We start from the raw sequence: 22,298 nt of genomic DNA, 5'->3' as shown, positions 1-22,298 counted from the left end.
GAGCATGGAGAACCTAATCGTAAGAAGTGGTCTCTCTAGGTGTGTCTGAGGACACTTTTTAGGGACAATGACTTTTACTTTCATAAACTCTTGAGTATAAATACTCCGACTCCATAAAGAACTCCAACCTCCATGGTTTGGGGCTTCAAAATGAACAAGGTTAAAAAAGGGCCCACCAAACACAGAATAAAATGGGAAATCTTGTATTACAAAATAGAACTAGAGAAGCTGGATACTTTTGTTTTCTATACTATTTTTTTCTCTCCACCTTCCTGTTAAATTGTAAGTATCCTACAGAAAACTCTGGATATGGAATAAGAGAGACCTAGGTTTTTGCCCTTGTTTTCTGCTATATCGCTTATGTAATTCTGGACAAAGAATTCCTCTGTAAAGTGGGAGTGGAACTTTGCTCTGTATATGTGATAGGATTCAGATCCAAGAGAGTCAAACAAATTGTAAGTGATATGTTAAATGCCCTGACTGATCTGAGAAGCTTCTTTGCTCACCACATACATTACCTGAATAGACTCAATAGTGAGAACTTCAAACCCTGCCCTGGATCATTACAATTTCCCACCTTCCTCACAAACTAAATAAAGAGGCCAGAATAAAGCAATCACAATTTTGTGTCTGGGGATATATTTGCAGATTGTTATATACAGTCAAACTCACTTATGTTGCTTTGTTGACATGCTTATGTGTGTGTCTGTGTCTGTGTCTGTCTGTATTGTACCTCCACAGCAAGATATAAAGAACTCATGGCTATAAGTAAACATATTATCATCTATTTATTTAGTATTTCTTTTTCAGACAAATACATCTAATAGGGTTCTGGAGTGTTCTAGAACTGAACATTGTTTGTCTTCAAGAGTAACCTAAGGTACTTGCCATTCAGCATTTACTTCAGCCTTAGAGCTTAACAGACAGCCTGGTGTATGGTAAGCATACAGTAAACATTTGCTGAATAAATGAGCTACCCCCATGCAGGGTTTACCCATTTTTTCTGTGTTCCCTCAGTCCCTGTGCACACTTTACACTTAGATTTGTTGTCTGGACCAAGGTACTTGTATAGCCTTTGCTTGTATTTAGTGTCTGCTGTATGTGGCAAACACATCCTAGGATAACACCCAATAAGTCATGCCCTTATGTAATCCCTGCCCCTTGTGTGTGGACAGAATTTGTCACTTGCTTCTAATCAATAGAATATGGAAAAGGCAAAAGGATTTTTCAGGTATAATTAGGACCCCCTAATGAGTTGACTTTAGTTTAATCAAAAGAGAGATTATCCTGGGCAGACCTAATGTGGACAGGAGAGCCCTTTAAAACACTGTTAAGGCCATCTCTGAAATTAGAGATTTGAAGTAGCAGAGTCTCTCTCTCTCTCTCTCTCTCTGTGGATGACTTTGAAGAACCAACCTGCCATGAATTTTATAGTTGGAAAGAAATTAACTCCAACAACAACATAAGGGAGTTGGAAGTGGATTTTTTCCCCAGTCTAGCCTCCGGATGAGAACAAGCCCAGCCAACAACCTGAGTGCGCCCTTGTGAGACTCTGAGCAGAGAAATCGTGGAAGTCATGCCCAGACGTCTGACTTACAGAAATTGTGAGCTAATAAACTGGTGTCGTTCTCACCCACTCAGGTTGTGATCATTTGTTACAGGGCCATAGAAAACCAGTACACGCTGTGTGTGTACAGATCATACTTCTCATCCTAGAGGATAAACACTTTGAGGGAAGAAAGCACATCTTTTGCTTTCCCTCTCTCTCAGTGCCAAGTGCCCAGCCAAGTACACAGCACAGGCATACTTGCAGGCTGAAATAAATCGTTTCTACTTGTGAGCACTAGGTATTATACTGTACTTCCTGCTGAAACTGTTTTCTACTGAGGAAGTGAAACGCGATATACTGACTTCTGTTTTGTCACATATTTTTCAGCAGAGTGGCAAAAATTAGACACACATGAAAAACAGTGGGAGCTGTGTACCTACTTATCAATGCATGAAGCTGAAAAATGACCACATTCCTTTTAAAGATGGCAATAATGTAAGATGAAAAAAAATAATTCAGCAATCCAATTACAATGAACTGACTAACAAACTGGCTATGGTGGCCACACATGGCTGGTATAAATCAGAATTATTTTCCTCTTTCTTAATTTGCTTCTCAGTCAGGCTACAGCTTTGCTTTTAAAGTAACGGAGGTATCTATTTCCTATCTGACCCTTGGAGAGTTTTTAAGAGATTTAGTTTTATCTTAAAACTAAACACCCCGAGCCCATGCTAATTTCCTTACAAAAAATGCAGTTCTCTTAATAGCTAAGTTTCTATTCAAAACCTTAACACTCTCCTTGCCAATCAAAGATCAGTTTCTTAAACTCAGCAACATGTAGGAGAAGCCAAAGTAAAGGTCTTATAGGAAAGAACCCAAGGCCCGGAAAACCATTTCTTCATTCAGTCTGGTTTTTTTTCTTTTGTTCTCACTCTCTTTTTCTCTCCAGCTAAAATATTGTTTATTCATTACTATAAAGGGAAACAATAAGTGTGGGAAATAGTATGGAGAATCAAATCCTTCATACAGTTTTTATTATAGAAATCTAGCTATATATTCTCATTTCAGTTGCAAGAAATATCAAAACTCAAGCAGCTAAATATTATGGGACAAGAGGAAAGGACATAAAGTGTTATCAGTGACTTCTTGTTAATGTTGACGTAGCAACTACCAGGGAATTCTAAAGTCTGTTATTTAAGCTAAGCAAGGCCTTTATCCCCTTGTTAAATGGCACTGGGAGACCATCTCTCAGAGCCTTAAGTCGCTTTAGGGTTCCAAATGACAAAGTTTATCAGCTTCTTTTCTGAAAGTAGGCTTTATGTTTTCCAGGGAGTAGACACAAAGGAAGAGGGTAAACTTAAATTCCCTGGTTGCCTGAGGGAATAGGAGACATCCACCACTGAGACTTGAAAAAGTACACAAGAAAGGGAGATCCGCATTCCAAACTGCCTGAAGAATTTTTCTGTATTCAAGCCTGAATGGGATGTAGTGTCAGCTGTCTGGGTGGCTGCCTACTGCTATGAGTTGTAAGATTTCAGTTTCAGGTGCATACTTGTTTTTTTCCATTTTAATTAGTCATTAAAATGAATTAAGACAATCTCATCATTCCTAATGCAATGGAAAAGGACAAAAAATTACTGCGTGGCATATATAGAACAGTTGAAGAAGTTGACTGAAAATTTTATGGCAGAAAGGAATATATTTCCACAAATTCCTCTTGTATACTATCTCCCCCACTGCATGGCCTTCATCACTTTTAGAAAATGCTCAATGATATATATCCTCTAGGGAATTAAAAGTACTTGGAAGATCAGTGATAAGCTAGGAAGCAGGCCTGCTACTCCAGTCCATTCTTCTGAAACGATTTCCCTAAACATCCTATAATTTAGCCATACCAGATGGTCCCTCAGACATACCATAGATTGCATGCCTTTATGCTTTTACTTATTATAACATACCCAAGTTAGATTCACTTTTCTATCTTTTCTAACAGCCAAGTTCCTAGTCATTTTCTAAAGTCCAAATAAATGTCACCTTTCTATAGTATATTCCCAGATATAAAACATGAGATACAGTCAGAGACTTCCTTCTCTGTGATTCTAAATCACTTCATATATACCTCTATTACTGTTCATTTTACATTATATTGTAGGGGGTTTTGTTTGTTTGTTTTTACGTTAGTTGTACCTCAACTTCCACACTGTGAACACCTTGAGGCTAAAAATGATGTCCCATCAGTCTTTACACACAGCAGTCTTCCTCCAAACCCATCACAGTGTCTACAACAGAACATGACCATAGTGTGTGCTCAATTTATGCTGGCCGGACTGGATTAGAAAATTGATATTAGAGGTCCAGAGAAGAAAAGTAACCAAAATAGCTCTTTCTTGCCAAACAGGTACTTGTTTCTCACAAATGGAATCCCCCAGATCTAAAGAACCAGAAACATTCTTTTTGGTTGGAATATTACTTCAATTTAAAGGCTCTAGAGCAGTAATTTCAGAGGAGGCCTCTATACCCTTTTTTACCTACCAAAGAATCAACTGCCCATGAAAAGAGGCTATCTTTGTTTATACTCCAAATTCTTTCAATACAGGTGATAAGTGATTCACATCTCATCCAAATCAATTAATAATTTTATGTACTTCATAATGTAACAGGTTTAATGAAGGAAATAGGAGAAATATAAGACATATTCTTATATTAAAAACTCCTGCAATATAGTGGGGGAGATCATTTTAATGCACAAAAAAGAATTAGAGAAAATATGACTATACAAACATGCAAAATTCTGCATTCTGACTATATAAAAGCTGTACGAATTCAAAAAATGGGAAAGTCAAGTTAGAGTCATGCAACTTAGAATATTTCATGGGCCTGAAAGGATGGAAAGAATTTAACAATGCAAAGAGAGTTGAAATAAAGGCTGCCTAAGACTTAAAAACATCTCAAAGAATTCTAGACCACGCAAGGAAATTAAGAGATGATTCTTCCTAAACTCCGTATTTTATATAAGAAATAAACCCAGATAGAGAAACTGACTTACCCAAGGTCCCACAGTGGATGTGTGCAATGCTGGGAGAGAATCTTCATTGCTCCTATCACCTCAAGTAGTCTCCTACAAACTCACTTAAATTACATAGAGGCTATTCGTTTTCTATTTATGTGGGGGAAGATGTGCTCAGATGCAAACTTTTTTTTTTTAACATCTTTATTGGAGTATAATTGCTTTGCCATGGTGTGTTAGTTTCTGCTTTATAACAAAGTGAATCAGCTATACATATACATATGTTCCCATATCTCTTCCCTCTTGCATCTCCCTCCCTCCCACCCTCCCTATCCCACCCCTCTAGGTGGTCACAAAGCAGAGCTGATCTCCCTGTGCTATGCGGCTGCTTCCCACTAGCTATCTATTTTACATTTGGTAGTGTATATATGTCCATGCCACTCTCTCACTTTGTCGCAGCTTACCCTCCCGCCTCCTCGTATCCTCAAGTCCATTCTCTAGTAGGTCTCAGATGCATACTTTTTTGCTCGGAAAAACGCCCTGTTAAAACATTGTCTAGATCAATTTCTAAAAGAGAACCTGGAAATGTTGACAATATAACCATAACAACTTGAGTAAATCTATTGCATTTAAACAACAACAGAAAATGACTTCTGGGGAGGGAGAGGCATAAAACCAGAATAACATTTCTATTATAGACTTTGTGTTATAGAGATGAGTTACGTCATCACATACATAGGAAACAAGAGTTCCCCAGAAATATAATTGAGCTTGTATTATAAGTGAATTATACTTTTTTCTTTTTTCAAAATTAGCCAATGGTTAACAAAAATGGCACTGCCCAGCAGAGACTATTGGCCCTCTGATAGAAGGTGTCTTCTGTTTTTACATGCTAATCCCTGACACACAGAAACAATTTTAATTTATGTTCTGGCAGCATCTGAGCTGCAAGAAACTGAGGCTACCAACATCTGGCTTGATAAACCACGTAGCTGTAAGCAAGCTTATAAATTAAATTATTTAAGTATCCCCATTTAATTTCCAGCATCTCTAAGGACAGGATGACAGACTGAAATGTGTCAAACTCAAAGAAACAAGCCTAAACTCATCTCAAACATGACACTTAAAGTAATTCAATAACATTCCACATTTCACAAACGGACATGAAAACACATTTCACCCCATCAATATAATTTGTAGTGCCCAAGCAGAATCATGCCATGATATCCCACAAGAAGCATAATTTAGAATGGACATAAATTTTACTTAAAGATTCAATTATTGCCTTAAATATATGACTGTGTGGAAAAATCTCAGTATGTTCGGTACAATCCCCTCAGTCTAATATATTAGAGCAAATGAGGCAAGTCATCAGGAGACTTTTGTTCTCCCATTTGGGGACAGCATAGTTATCATTATCATTGGCATTTATTCATTAATTCATCCAACATATATTTGTAAATACCTACTAGATGCTAGGTACATAGCTAGGTGCTGGGGATCTGGCAGTGAATAAAGTCTAGATAGTTTCCACCGTCATGGAGATTATTATCTCACCCTCACTAGATAAAATGTACTGATTGTCAACAGGAACTCTCATGCATTGCTGGCAGGAACGCAAAAATGGTGCAGCCACTTAGGAAGACATTTTGGTGCTTTCCTAAAAAACTAAACATAGTTTTACCAGACGATCCAGCAATCACACTCCTTGGTATTTATCCAAAGGAAATGGAAACTTATGTTCACACAAAAACCTGCACAGAGATGAGTGTAGCAGCTTTATTCATAATTGCCAAACGGAAGCAACCAAAAGATGTCCTTCAGTCCTTCAATGATGGATAAATAAACTATGGTACATTCAGACAATGGAATATTATTCAAGGCCAAAAAGAAATGAGCTATCAAGCCATGAAAAAACTATGGAGAAACCTTAAGTACATATTACTAAGTCAAAGAAGCCAATCTGAAGAGTATTTCAACTATAGGACATTCTGGAAAAGGCAAAACTATGGAGAAAGTAAGTAAAAAGATCAGTGGTGCCAGGGCCTGGGGAAGGGAGGGGAGGGATGAATATGGGCGGTGGGTGCACAGAGGATTTTTAGGGCAGTGGAACTATTCTGTGTGATACTATTATGGTGGATTCATGTCACTTTACATTTGTCCAAACCCACAGAACATACAATACCCAGAATGATGCTGATGTAAACTGTGGGCTTTAAGTGATTATGACATGTCAGCATAGGTTCATTATTTGTAACAAATGTCCACACTATGGGGATGTTGATGCTGGGGGAGGCTGTGCATCTGGCGGGGTGGGGGCAGGGGGCATATGGGAAATCTCTGTACCTTCCTCTCAATTTTGCTGTGAACTTTAAACTGCTCTAAAAATTTGTCTTGTACTGATTGTCCTTCTAAACCATTGGAACTCATTAATTCAGGATCTATTTAAATCCCTTTCCCCCTAGCAGCTCACAAAAGATAGATATATAATACTGACCCTGATAAAATATATACACTTGGCTACAAAAGGAATATTGCACACGTGCAGGAAAAGATGGACTTCCAAAAATCTGGTTCCAAAAGTGACTTGCTCATTGTTGCTAGAGGTAGGAGGGAACTTGTGCCTCAGTCAATCACAAAACAAAAATACACTGAGTTCCTGCTACGGGCAAGGCAACACACTAAGCTTTGGTAGGGCACTAATGAGCAAGATGCTAAACTGTCTAAACTAGAGGTAAATCTCATGGCAGTGATATAAAAAAGAAAGGAGGGAAGTGAAAGACATTACGAACCACCAATGGGACACAGTAACTGATTATATACAGAAAGCAAAGTACAAGGAGGGGGCAAAGAAAGCCTCAAGGTTTTAAGCCTGGGTAGCTAGAAGAATAATGGAATTTCTGACAGAAAGCGAGAAGGTGAATAGGGGATCCAACCTCTATGTTTCCAACCTCGGAAACATGATGTGCTCACCTTTAGAAACGCAATGCGTTTCCCACATCAGCAGAATATCCAAGCATACATATGTGGCAGGAAGTTGGAGATTATGGGACCATAGTGCAGGAAACAGATTTTTAAAAAATAATTTATATAAGAAATGGTAGTTAGACTCATAAAGGTAGATGAAATCTCCAAGGAAGAAAAGGTAGAGGAAGAAAAATAATGGATCTTGAGTATATCCATAGTTTGAGTATAAGAAACAAAATAATCCAGGAAGAAATCTCCATTTTCTTTACTCAAGAAAGCTTCACGGGAAATGAACAACACTGATATCAGGCAAAGGGAAGACAAACAAGTTCTTCTCAGAATGGTGATATGAGTAGGCAAAAGATTAGGGGACACCAGAAAACCAAGTTACTCTGATTCACTTTTCCTTCCTTCCTTCTTCTTTCCTTCCTTCCTCTCTTCCTTCCTTTCTTTCTTTCTCTTTCTTCCTTTCTTTTTATTCAGACTACCGCAAACACTTTTAAGACTATATTTCAGAATATACCTACTAGAATTATACTTTGGAGGCATCACATTAGGATCCTTTAGTTGAGGTATTCTACAATAAAAGCACTCTCGGGGCAGGTGTCTGAAATTCATCTGCCACATCCAAAGGTCTAGTCCAATAATCAGATGCCTTAACTTAGGAATTCCAAAATTTGGAATTCGAAAACAAGTCAGAAAACAAGAAAAACAAGTCAGATTTTTAAAAACCAGAGTTCTTTTCTTAACTGATTTAGTAACAAATAGAGATATAAGAGTAGCTGAAACCATATTTGTATACTGGCCATACTACTTAGTTTCTCTGTAACCTGAGCCAAATTACTTAACCTCTCTGGCCTCTGTCTTCTAAACTTTATAACTGGAGATGATAGTAGTACCAGCTTCATAAAGTTATTGTGGGGATTAAATGAGATAACAGGTGTAAAATGAATGGAATAGTTCTTGGCATAAAGCAATTGTTCATAATTTGTTATATCACACCCGTCAATAAGCAACACATAGAAAATTCTACATGATTTTTTAAATACTAGGTCAAAAACTGAATTTTCTACTATTATTTAAAATACAAGTATGTCAGTCACATAGGATTATCTATCTTCTAGGCAGAAAACTGAGAGAACAAGATGAAAAGTTATTTATAAAGACCTACTAAGTTTATAAAATAAAAAAAACACAAACTCAAGAATGAGAAGAGAAAATATAAAATGAAGAAAGTATATTCACCCTCTTTTGCCAAATGTCAAGAATGAGAAAAAAAGATTCTCATGTGATTTGGCAAACTGGAAATTTAAGATGGGAAATCATTATTTAAGGAATAGTCTATATGCAGCCCCCTTTCCAATTCTAGTCTTATCCAAAAGTATTATCATTAAAGAAAGGATCTTAAGACAATGGAAGTAACTATGAATGCTACGTGGATATCAAATTATTCTAGGCCAATTTTATCCCTTTCCAAGATAAAATGATAAGTCACAGAGATGAAGGCAAAATGATAAAATAATCTATTTTGATTTCTATAAGAAATTTGACTTCAATTACGTGACATTCTTAAAAGCAATGAGAAGAAAGGAGGCTTACGCTAGAGTTCAGTAACCTCATTACCCTGGAAGAGTGCTAAGGAAGGCCTGTGGCAAAACAAAGAAACAAGCAGTGGAAAAGGGAAGCAGAAAAAGATGTACTAAGAAAAACTACGGGAAAACAGAAAGACTAGAAGGAGGGAAAAGCAATGCCATGACAAATGTGTCCAGTTAATGTTTGTTAAGTGCTCAGAACAGTGCCTGATACACAAATGCTATATATATATATGTATATATATATATATATATATATATACACATATTTGCTAAATAAAGAATTCTATACTCGTAACGCTGACAACATGACTCCCTTACCCTTTGTATAGACATTCACATGCTTGAAAGCAGAAGCCTAGAGCAAATGATTTCTCAAGGTCCTCTGCAGCTCAGTTATTTCATAGCTCTATGTTTTCCATCATTTTAAGAGATTTCACTAGAGAAAAAAACGGATGGCATTGTTGACGCATCAGAAATCTATTTTCTACATCATCATTTTCCATTTTACCTAAAGGTATGATAGAACTACTTTTTTACTAGACAGCACTCATTTGGTAGATTTCTTAGAATTTGTAGGCTTCATCTAATACTAAACACATTAATAGCTAGTATTCTTTAAACAGCCCGTTCATTTATAAGGTACCCCTGTCAGTAAGCTCTACTGTAGATCATTTGGTACACGGAACTCTGTCTTCCCATCAGTAATGAAGTAGGCATTTTTATTCAAATGTAGCAGGATGTTCAGCTCCCAGGATAATGATTAAGTGAAGATCTTTTTTATTCTGCAGACAAAGCAGATACCATACTTACAGTTCAGGCTCTCAGGGACAAAAATCTTAATGGGGGCCAAGATTTCCTCAGACTTTATGGAAATAACCTTTTTGAAAGTTTGCATTCTGTGGTCCCTCTCTATGGCAATTCTGATTTCTTTTTCCTAGGGTCAGAATATTCTTGACAGGCCTCCCACTCCCTTGCTATTCTTTAATAGTACTGTGATTTCCTCACTACTCTTTCTAATGAATATTTCATCTGTCTGAAGGAATAATCATTGTGTGTTTACCAAATGACAGAATGACTTACAAAGATGTACTTAACTGAAAATCAGCCTTTCTTAGAACTACCAAACAGTCTTCTTTCAGCTCCTTCCTCCACCTCCTCAAACTACTGTCAACAATAAAATGAGTAGTAACTTCATGTGCTCTCTTATGATTAAAACTATAAGCTTGATGTAAATTAGTACTCATAGGTAGCATTCACATCATACAGTATGTAGATGCAAGCTTAGATCACGGCATGCAAAGAAGTGCATCTTTCATTTTGTGTTCATACACAGGATACAAAAGAGTCAAGCATGAATCAGAGTGCTTTTGAACAAAGCAGTGTGTAAAATTAAATAAAATTAAGAAGGGCATTGAAAACTTGTATTTTTTACATTAATTTATCATTGGAGGTTTACATCATACACTATGAATTATATCTAACCCACTTAACCAGGTGAGAACTTTGCAAATAGGAAGAGAACAAATCAGTCATCTATTACACACAGTGATAGTCAACCATATCACTTAAAGTGTACCTTTCAAAATTAAAGTTCACATGCAGTCGTACAGATGAGTCTGGGACAAAATAGGTAGCTGATGTGTTCTTGGAAAACAGCCACTTAAAATCATATAAGTTGAATAGTTTCATCTGACATATGTCAGACATCTAGCGAAAGTAGGACAATATTTGAAGGTCACCAATTCAATGCCTATCCTATAGAAAAGACCCTGACTACTTCGGGTAGTGCACCACACGGCAAGGGATTACATTGCCCCTTTATACTTATTTCAGAATTTTTGTCATTGATTTTTCATTTTTTTTACCTTTTTAAAAAATAATATATAATGATTCTCAATATACCTTGGAAGTACGTTAGGCTGAAGAAATAGTGATTTCAAATTTATAATGGTGAGATGGAGGGCTGGACTTTGCCTCACCCAAAAGACACTTTGCCACATTCAGCTGTCAGGTTAGCAATATTATGGGGCTGAAATAACACTCCTAAGGAAGATCATCTACTCAGAGAGATTTTCCAGAAACCCTAAGAGCCATTTCTATTAACTCTGATTCTATATCCTAAACATCCAATGTTGGACTTTCTGTTGGGAAATAATGGATGCATTTCAGATTCTGGCTTATCTAGAAACACTTAGGAAAAGCCCAAGGCTTTGTTTTCAGTTTTGTGATTTTGTGTGTGTGTGTGTGTGTGTGTGTGTGTGTGTGTGTGGTGTGTGTGTGTGTTTCCTGGAGTAGAGGAATAAGTACCAACTAAGCAATACCTCCATTTTCCTTAAAAGATTAGAGCTAAATGCTACAAGAAAATGAATTGAATCTACAAGTTAAGTATTTCTGCTCCCAAATTAAGATAATTCTACAGTTTCATGGAACTATAAGCTGACAAGTGAATTGGGAATCTATATATATCTATATATCTGTATCTACCTGTCGCTATCTATCTATCTATCTATCTATCTATCTATCTATCTATCTATCTATCTATCTCTGTAAGGATATACTCTATGCCAGAAAAGATCGACTTACCTGTACAACTGCCCCCTTGCAACAAAATCAAGTCTATCAGTTTAATTCTTCTTGCTTAGTATCCACTTCTTCTGCTTCTCCAAAGTCTAATAGGCTGTTTTATTCCTCATCTAACCATTGCACGTAGGTACTTCATCCTATTGTAAGATCTTTTCTTTGCCTACTCTCAACCTTACAGAGATAGCTTGTAGCTTTGGTGAAAAATCTGAACATTACTGAAATAGGCCACACACAAAAAAAGAAAAGAAAAGTAGAAAAAAGGGCAACCTAAATGATACTCTCTTACTCTCCCCTACTTAACAGCATGGATATTCTGCCATACTTTGATTTTTCTTTTAGGTGAAGCAGCAATATAGAGAAAGCTAGGTCACAGGAGGGTTCAAGGGGAATTTAAAAATGAACATGTTTGGATTCACCGATCTATACTATAAAAAGGATGAGTGTCAGCTACGAGCAAATTTAGCACTGAGAAATCCTTATAGGATTGACTGCAAATATACAGGAAGTCACTAGATGAAAGCTCAGTCTAACTACAGGACCTATACCTTGACTATTCTGCTTTTACATAAAGAAAAGATGATGACCAAACTGAAATGAGATTAACTTATTTTAAATTCAAAAAACCTAAAAAACCCTAAAGCTTTAATTATTTTTTTGAGGTTCCCTCATTTAGATGCCCCATAGGCTCCTTAAACAAACAGGTATAAAATGGAACTCCTTAACCTACCTCCCCTAGACCTCTACTTTCACTTCTATCACCAAGGCAGGTAAATGGGATTGCGGTGGGGTGCGGTAGGGTTGGGAAAAACTGGTACAAAAGTACAGGGTCAAGATATCTAAAAGAGGGCCCAGCATCGGACTACAAATCCTATTTAAAGATTTTTAGCTGAGCTTCCCTTGCTAGGGTCATGAAAAAGAATTTTTCAACTCAGCCTAAACTTGATCTCAGTAACACTGAATGGTATCACCATCCACTCAGTCTCCCAAGCCAGAAAGCTTTCCCCTACTCCCCATATCTACTGAGTGACCCATGCCTGTCAGTGCTACAGTTAGCATATCTCAAATGTCAAGATTCCCAAATTGTAGTCCCTGAACCAGTGGCATCAGCATCCCCTGAGAACTTGTTAGAAATGCAAATTCTTGGGCCCCACCCCAGACTAACTGAAACAGAAACTCAAGAGTAGGCAGGGTCTAGAGATTTGCAACTTAACAAGCCCTCCAACAAACCCTCAAGTTTGAGAACCACTGTTCAAACCTATCCCTTTATCACTGTTCCCACTGCTAATGGCCACCTGGCCCTTGTCATCTGTCATCTGGCCTATAATAATAGTTTCCTAACTGGTTTCCTGGCCATCAGAAGTTCTGCCCCCTCCAATCCATTCTCCATACTATCACCAGGGTGAACCCTCTATATCACAAATATGATTATTAAAGTCCTTTCCTAGTTCCTCTATGACTATAGAAGTGGCTTTTAAGCTGTGTTCCTAGGTAAACCTGTTTCAAGGGTTGCCTGACAGACAAGACGAAAGCTCAGTGGGCAGTACACCAAACTTCAAAGTTCATAGTAGCGTTAAAAAACACTGGCCCCCTGGACCATCATCAAAAAATCTAGAAACAATAAATGCTGGAGAGGGTGCGGAGAAAAGGGAACACTCTTGCACTGCTGGTGGGAATGTGAATTGGTACAGCCACGATGGAGAACAGTATGGAGGTTCCTTAAAAAACTACAAATAGAACTACCATATGACCCAGCAATCCCACTACTGGGCATATACCCTGAGAAAACCATAATTCAAAAAGAGTCATGTACCAAAATGTTCACTGCAGCTCTATTTACAATAGCCCAGAGATGGAAACAACCTAAGTGTCCATCATCGGATGAATGGATAAAGAAGATGTGGCACATATATACAATGGAATATTACTCAGCCATAAAAAGAAACGAAATTGAGCTATTTGTAATGAGGTGGAGAGACCTAGAGTCTGTCATACAGAGTGAAGTAAGTCAGAAAGAGAAAGACAAATACCGTATGCTAACACATATATATGGAATTTAAGAAAAAAAAAATGTCCTGAAGAACCTAGGGGTAAGACAGGAATAAAGACACAGACCTACTAGAGAATGGACTTGAGGATATGGGGAGGGGGAAGGGTAAGCTGTGACAAAGCGAGAGAAAGGCATGGACTTATATACACTACCAAACGTAAGGTAGACAGCTAGTGGGAAGCAGCCGCATGGCACAGGGAGATCAACTAAGTGCTTTGTGACCATCTAGAGGGGTGGGATAGGGAGGGTGGGAGGGAGACACAAGAGGGAAGAGATATGGGAACATATGTATATGTATAACTGATTCACTTTGTTATGAAGCAGAAACTAACACACCATTGTAAAGCAATTATACTCCAATAAAGATGTAAAAAACAAACAAACAAACAAAAAACACTGGCCTCCTGGAAAAAGGAGATGTTCTTAGGTCAGAGAAGTTCCTCTTCATCTGTCCCCAGCTTACCTCTCCAGCCTCATCTTCTCTCATGTCTACCTTCTACATCACCCTTTAGCTGAACAGGATGATTGCAGTTCCTCTAAGAGACCAGGCTATTTGGTGTTTTGGTGCCACTGCTTCTTTTGCATAGAACATCTGCCTATCTCCACCATTTGTTCATCAGATAATACCAAATTGCTAGTCCCTACCCCCCACCAGTGCATACTTACAGAACAGCTCCAGTGCTAGCATTACCTTCTCCATGAAAACTTTTCAGATGCCTGCTTCTCATCCTTTTACTAGATGGACTTGATTAACCCCCCTCTGTGCCCTCACAGTGGTGATAATAGTAGTGGGAGTGACAATTAATATTTATTGAGGATGTACTATGTTGTATGTGCAAAGTGCTTTATGTGTCACGTGCAGGCTATTTTAAACTTCACAAGTCTATGAGGTGTGAGGTATAATTATTATCCCATTTTAGAGGTGAGAAGACTAAAGTTAGAAAGACTCTGCTTATTCTACTTGCCCAAGTTGTACAGCCAATATGTGGCAGAATTGAATCATCTCACCTATTTAAACTCCAAAGCATTTGCACTTAACCTCTACAGCACAGGGACCAGGATCATAACACACAAGTCAGGTAAGCAAGGAATAAGACAGTAGGGGGGTGGCAGACACTATGGAATTGAACAGGGCACACTCAAGCTATAAGCATTTTAAAAAGGAAGGGGAGAGGAGAGGAAGGAGTGAGGAAAAGAAGAGTCCTGGGATGCAAACAAAATATATCTGAGGAATGATCCTGAGCAGTAGGCCACTAGCTTGAGACTCCTGTTTCATACTATATTCAATTCCCAACTTTATGCTTGTCGTAAAGCCCCTGCCAGGATAATTTATTAGATAGTAGTGCCTGCATCTTTCTCACTGCTGTAGGTACCCCATGAAAGAAAGATAATTTTCCACTTTTCACCTGTCCACAAACCTTGCATCCTAGACCTCAAGGCAGAGGGAGGAAGGGCAAGGGGAGGGGAGGAAAGGGCATAAGTGGTCTACAGAAGAAGAGGGAAAGAGGGCTACAATTCTCCTTGAGACTCGGGGTGGGAGCAAAGGAGAACTGCCAGGTATTTCAGGGATCTCATAGTGGTCGTACTTCTAATAGAGGGGCCTGATATGGATATCCAGGAAAAATAATCACTAGACAAATATCTCTGTGTACCAAGATCAGCACAAACCATACCTTTCAGCCACAGCAATTGCTAACAACTAGAGACTTCTCCCCAGATTTTCTGTATTGGGCAAACCTCAATATACTTGTTCTCTATTACCATTGTAATAAACTACCACAGACTTGGTGGCATAAAACAACACAGATTTATCTTACAGTTCTCTAAGTCAGAAGTCATAAATGGGTCTTGATGGGCTAAAATCAAGGTGTCAGCAGGGCTAAAATCAAGGTGTCAGCAGGGCTACATTCCTTTCTAGAGTCTCTAGGAGATAATCCTTTTCCTTACTATCTCCAGATTCTAGAGGCTACCCCCCATTCCTTGGTTCATGGCCACTGTCTTCAAAGCCAGCGATATCAGGCCGAGTTAACCAGGATAATCTCCTTATTTTAAGGTCAGCTGAATAGCAACCTTAAATCCATCTGCAATCTTAATTCCCCTTTGCCATGTGATGCAACATATTCACAGGTTCCAGGGATTAGAGCATGGACATGTTTGGGGGCCATTCTGCCTACCATGACCAGTGATTCCTACAGATTTTTTGAGTGGGGGGTTATTGAGACTATACATCTCACTGCCCTACTGGTTAGGTTCTGATGTGTGAAGTTTTTCTAATTTAGAAAAAAGAATATGAATGCCATGAGCAAATAAATTCATATGCATTTCACACCTACAACACTTGATTATTTTACTTCTTTCTATATAGGTCAGTCCTCACCTCTCTATCAATAGCTTGTGATTGGGGACCATGTCCCTCACTGATTTTTGTTTCCCCAGCAACTAGCACCATGCCTGGCACATTGCAGAAACTTATTGTTATCACAGTAATAAATAAATGAAAAATGCTTCCTCTGGCGAAAAAAATCATAGAGTTGTATTTGTTACTTATTTCAGAGCTGTACATATCTCGAAAGCTGAATCTACTGCTAAAAAGGGAGAAGGAAGCTGAACATACAAGATTTTTAAAAATCTATTTAAAATAGACGTCAGAGGTATTTTTTAATTATTTCTAAAATGGATCATTCATCAGTGGAATATGAAGCAAAAGAAAGGGTACTGTTCCCCTAAACCATATGAATTCTCATTTATATTTCATTTCAACCAGTAAGGGGAAAGTCACTTCTAAAATATTATGATTCATGAACTTCATTTACCACTCCTTCTCTTGGTTTGATCAGAATAGACATCTTTATATAGTATTAGAATTGTTGACATTTTATTGCATTACCACATCTCATTATTATGTATTAAATGCTATTATTTATGGCTACTACTTAATCTGATGTGAGACAGAAACATTATTGAAGGCTTGGCATCTCAGGAATAGGCATTTTATAGGGATGAAGGACTGACTAGGAAGAGTCAACGGTCCTTCAGCTGCCCCTCAGATCATTAACTCCAAGTGGTTATTTGCTCCCAGGCACTGTCCTGTGCCCAGGGTGTTATTGCTGTGATATGTAGATGAAGGAGAATATATTTTAAGTGCTTTAATATGAATTCAATGCTATGAAGGGTGCCAGATTGAAAGCATTGGAGTCTGAAGTCATCGGGTTATGCACTTGGCTGGTTCCAAGTTTCAGAGAGATACTTGACCTTGAATGACCACCTTGCAAGAGGGAGAAAACATACAGTTTTGCTGAACTTCAACAGACTGACAGAGGAGCGGCACAGCAGCACCCCAAAGTTGAGCATTTTTATCAAGGAGGAAAATGAGACTACTAACTAAACTTCTACTTGAATCTATTTAGTATAATGCCACTACTGGTGTGCACAGTGGAGGGTAGGGGGGTGGGCAATGGTGTTAGCATACACAGTTGCTTTAAGATAAAAAGTAAATAAATGCCCTATTACCAATGCACTAAACCACTTAAACAAGCAGCAGTCAACAACTGGTGTGCGTATTCCAACTTAATGGCCAGTTTAACAACTGGTGTGTGTATTCCAACTTAATGGCCAATTTTGACTCCATTTTGCATACTTGAGAAGAGCCCTTAATTTTTTAAAAATCATGGACTGTTTTATCAGGAAGAAAGTTTTTATTATAGATGTGAGAAAACCAAGGCTCAGAGCAGATAAGTGACCTAGGAGGACCATATAGCTCTTATAAGACTGGGAGTAGATCCTATGTTTTCTGATTGATAGGCAAGGGCTTTTCTGCTATACCATGTTGTCTCTCTAAGGGAGGGAAAGTAGCTGCTCTCTGAACCTTTTAAATATTTAGTGCCAATTATTTTCATAAGTGTGCGTTCTTTTGGCCTGCTAGGCATTTTCCCCCATTCTGATTTTTCATTCACATTAGCTTTGCAAGACCATCATTTTTCACACATTTAAACCTTTTTAGTATGAAAAAAATACCTTTCAGTTAATATTACACAACTGGCAGACTCACAATTCCCAAATTAAGAAAATTATTTTCACAAATGAAACAATATGCGAAAATCTCTTATTCCTTCCCAGTAAGTTTCTTTTTTAATGTCATTTTATTTTCTGATCTTACTTTTTTTTTTCCTGTAGTGAAATGAACTTTTGGCAATGGTATCCCCTTAAAGGCAGTACCTCTAGAAGAATGGCAAATAGAACTAAGTGCAGAGTTGAAACTGGCAAATCCATTTAAAATTTCCCTAACAGACTAATCTCAATTAACTGGAACCCAATTAAAAAACAAAAACAAAAACACCCTTAATGTATTTGTACTGTATTTTTTGAAGGGCAACGCAAATTCCAAGATTTTAAAGATTTCATTTTTTATGTAATTTCATTGTTTAATGTTCTTTAAAGGAAGTATCAAGTGATTCCAAAAACTTAACACAAATTCAGGTCATTCTTTTGATTTTTTTTGCAAGTGGGGTGAGAATTCATATTTGAATAATGATACGTAGCACTGCCAGATACAGGTATTAAAGAAAAAAAGTCAATGCTTCCTATTCCCTACTTACTAAGAACTTAACAATGATGAATATTTCTAATAAGAATGAAGCCCAATGAGGGAAGTCTTTTAAGTAACTGAAGATTTTGATTAATCTGAAAATCTCCCCCATCTTGCCACATTTTCTCACATATTTCACCTAACATAGGACTGAACATAGAAGCACTTTCTCAATATTCCAGGTGAATTCTATCTACATTGGCATATTTACCAAAGGAAAAGACACAATGACTTGCAACCAGTATGGTTCAACAGATGGATAGATGAAAGGAAGTAAAAATGGAAGGGTAAATAAATTAATGTAATACCACGACAATACAGATATTTTACTTCAGACTTTCCTAAAAAATTAAAACATTCTTTTCAGGAGGCAAATATTTGTTTTGTCAGTAAAATTATCTGCATGGAAGTACTTTTGCCATTGTTATGGAGAAATTCCATGTTTATTTGCAGTCAATGTTAACTACTAAATGGTTTAGCAAACATCCTCATTGGCCATTGCTGTTCCCTTGTACTCTGCAGATATTCCCATTAGTTAACGAGTCTCCTGGTTTTAGTAGCTGTGTGTGGAAAAGGTCACAGAATCATTCAAATACAGAGGGCAGCCTGCATATTTGGTTTTGCGAAGACTCAAGCAATTATGGAGTACAGATACAAGCTTATCTATACAATGGCCGGATGGGTTTTTTAAAGTTTAAAACAATGTATTTCATTCACATGGCACGCAATAAATATAACTGATTATAAAGGTGGAACATTCTGTTCTTTTCACATTATATATCAATGTGTTCAATTTCCAAAGTAAATTTCAGTGTAGAATGCACATACCTTGATAGATCCAGAAGTTATGGGAATCAAAAAGGAGACAGCTGAATAAAGGTCACCCTTGTAATTCCTGTAAACAAATTAGGCCAAATTATCCTTCAAACATATGTACAAGCAGGTCCAAAGCAGTCCTTATATGAGGGAAAGGAAGAGACACGTGGGGTGGGGGTGGGAGTGGGCATGGGAGTTGTGAATATTAGGCTTCATTTTGCAATTCACAAAGGATAAAGGGGTCAGTTTCTTAAAAGATCTGCTTGAAACTCCAAACAATTATATTAACTATGCTGCTAATAAAGAATTTCTTCATTACGAATGAGTAGACCTGGAGGGCTATGGAATTCTCACCTACAAAGACTCTTCCAACTTAATACCATTCAATTTTTGCTCAATATACCACTCATTTTGAGATGAAATGCCCACAATTTCAAGAAATTTTCACCAATGTAAACAATTTATAATAATTGTAATTTCTTATATTAAAATAGTCCTTTACAATTTACAGAAAACCTTCATATATACATTTCATGTAATTCTCAGGAAAGTGAGGCCCAGAGGGATTAAATGTCTTGCATAAAGTCACATAATGTGGTTAGTGGCAGAGCCAGGACTAGAATCCATGTCTCCTCACTTTGGTTTCCCAAGTCCCACATGACTTCCTTTATTCAAGTTATAAAATGGAGCATATGTCTCCATGTGCCACACTTGGTACTGGGCAATAGGGCAGGAAGTGTACCCTATAATGAACCCCATTAATTTATTCCACCTGACAGATATACTTCTCCCTCTGATTTATATAGGGCCCAATATGAAGTCACATAGATGTTTAACATATGAACTTTAAAAAACCCTTCAGCAGTAATATAAATTGGTACAGTATTTTTGGAGGGGAACTTGTCAATAGGTACCCAAAGCCTTAAAAATATGCGCTCCCGGGCTTCCCTGGTGGAGCCGTGGTTGAGTCTGCCTGCCGATGCAGGGGACACGGGTTCGTGCCCTGGTGCAGGAAGATCCCACATGCCGCGGAGCAGCTGGGCCCGTGAGCCATGGCCGCTGAGCCTGCGCGTCCGGAGCCTGTGCTCCGCAACGGGAGACGCCACAACAGTGAGAGGCCCTCGTACCGCACAAAAAAAAAAAAATGCACTCCCTTCAATCGACTTACTGCATGTTTATATATTTATAAGGCAATTATCAGAGATGTATACAAAGAAGTATAAGAATTTTTTCATTGATGTTTTTTACATAAATACTGGAAATTACCTAAATGTCCAATAATTGGAGTTTGGTTAAATAAATCAAGGAACAACCATAGGATGTTTTACTAAGAAGCCATTAAATATGATGTGAGAACTGTCAGGATGTTAATTGTCATTCCATATCATCTCTACCTATGGCTTAATTTGCTGCTTTTAAACTATACTCTGGAAGAGCTGGGGGAGTGGAGAATTACAATTATTTTTTTACAGTTTTGGTTGCTTTTTCACCTCTCTGTGTCTCTGTCTCTGTATGTGTGTGTGTATACATATATATTTTATTGAAATAGAAATATGTTAACAATATATTGATAAACAAAAAAGCACATTATTTTCTAATTTTTCTAAAATGAACTTATATCACCCATATATTAAAAAGCTACATGTTTTAAATTCTTCAAAAATCCATTTCAGAAAAGGCAGTGTGGGGACTTCGCCGCAAATAATGCAGTGGTTAAGAATCCGCCTGCCAATGCAAGGGACATGGGTTCGAGCCCTAGTCTGGGAAGATCCCATATGCCGCGGGGCAACTAAGCCCATGTGCCACAATTACTGAAGCCCACACGCCTAGAGCCCACCGCAACAAGAAGCCTGCGCACCTCAGTGAAGAGTAGCCCCTGTTTGCCACAACTAGAGGAAGCCTGCACGCAGCGACGAAGACCCAACGCAGTCAAAAATAAATAAATTAATTTAAAAAAAGAAAAGAAAAGGCAGTGTGATGAATTATAAAGCAAAAGAAAAAGGAAAACATTAACATTCCAATATTTTATGACTGGCACTTAATTAACCTGATGGCCCCAACTTATCAATCAAGTAATTCCCAAACCTATTTCTTTAATATTTGAGGCAAAAATCTTAGTAATAAGGGCAAACAACTTAAAATTTCTACACAGTGAATCAAGACAGAAGACAGTATCTAAAAGCAATTTTTTAAAAATGTAGGTCAATAACATCATTGTCACCTTTGACAAAGATCACCAAGGTGACCTTGCAATGATAATAGAGTATAATATTATTAGTAATGATCTCCATATCCAGTACACTATATATAAATCATTCATAATAGACTAAAGTGGTGCTCTTGATTAGTTGCAATCTAATTGCCCGATGTGCATTTTTCATCACTGTTAATGTTGCTCAAAAAAGACATGGTTCTGCTCAAGTGTTCATGTAGTTCCATAATAGTGCTAAGATAGAATCTTTTAAGGGAAGACATTTCAGAAAGTACTTAGATCTAGACTACAAAAAGTATTTCTGGCTCTTCTGCCACATACACCAGAGCAAGTCTGTAGAAATTGGCTTCATACTCATCAGGCTGATTCTGCAAGGCAGCTAGCAAAATTGCTTTAAAAAACAGACTGCCCTATATGCAGCATTTTGCCTGGGTGAGATCCACAGAGGACTGGGAAGCAAGAGGGCTTTAAAATCATATAGCTCTTCTCTGCTCACTTCTCAATTGCCTTCTGACTGAAGCCTTTAGGAGTCTATCTCCCCCTTTATGATTAGAGAAGGCCAGTTCACACGATCTATGTAAGATACCCCAGGTTACTTTCCATAACTTACCAGTTCCCAACATGTACCACTTCCCTCACCTTTTACCTTTTTGTTCGACTCAAGAATTCATTTCCACAAAAGAAACTGTTGACTGTCTTAATAGTGCATGAGGGCTAGCTACCCTTAGAGTAAAAACAAGTTAGAATGTTTGACAGGACCATCATTGAACGCAACCAAATAATGCATACCAGAGGCAAAAACAGCAGGAGCCACAAATGTTAGAAATGCATCTCACAGAACAAGCTCTAGTCCTAAATCTAAATTGGAAAAGCTCATCAAGGGATCATCTAACCCAAACTTTCATTAGTGCCACTACCTCTTGTTTGGGCCCACCTA

The sequence above is a fragment of the Delphinapterus leucas genome, chromosome X (assembly GCF_059928025.1).
Source record: "Delphinapterus leucas isolate spDelLeu-1000000601 "Yukka" chromosome X, BTC_Dleu_Yukka2, whole genome shotgun sequence".
Taxonomy (NCBI): Eukaryota; Metazoa; Chordata; class Mammalia; order Artiodactyla; family Monodontidae; genus Delphinapterus; species Delphinapterus leucas.
This window is presented reverse-complemented; position numbering follows the sequence as displayed.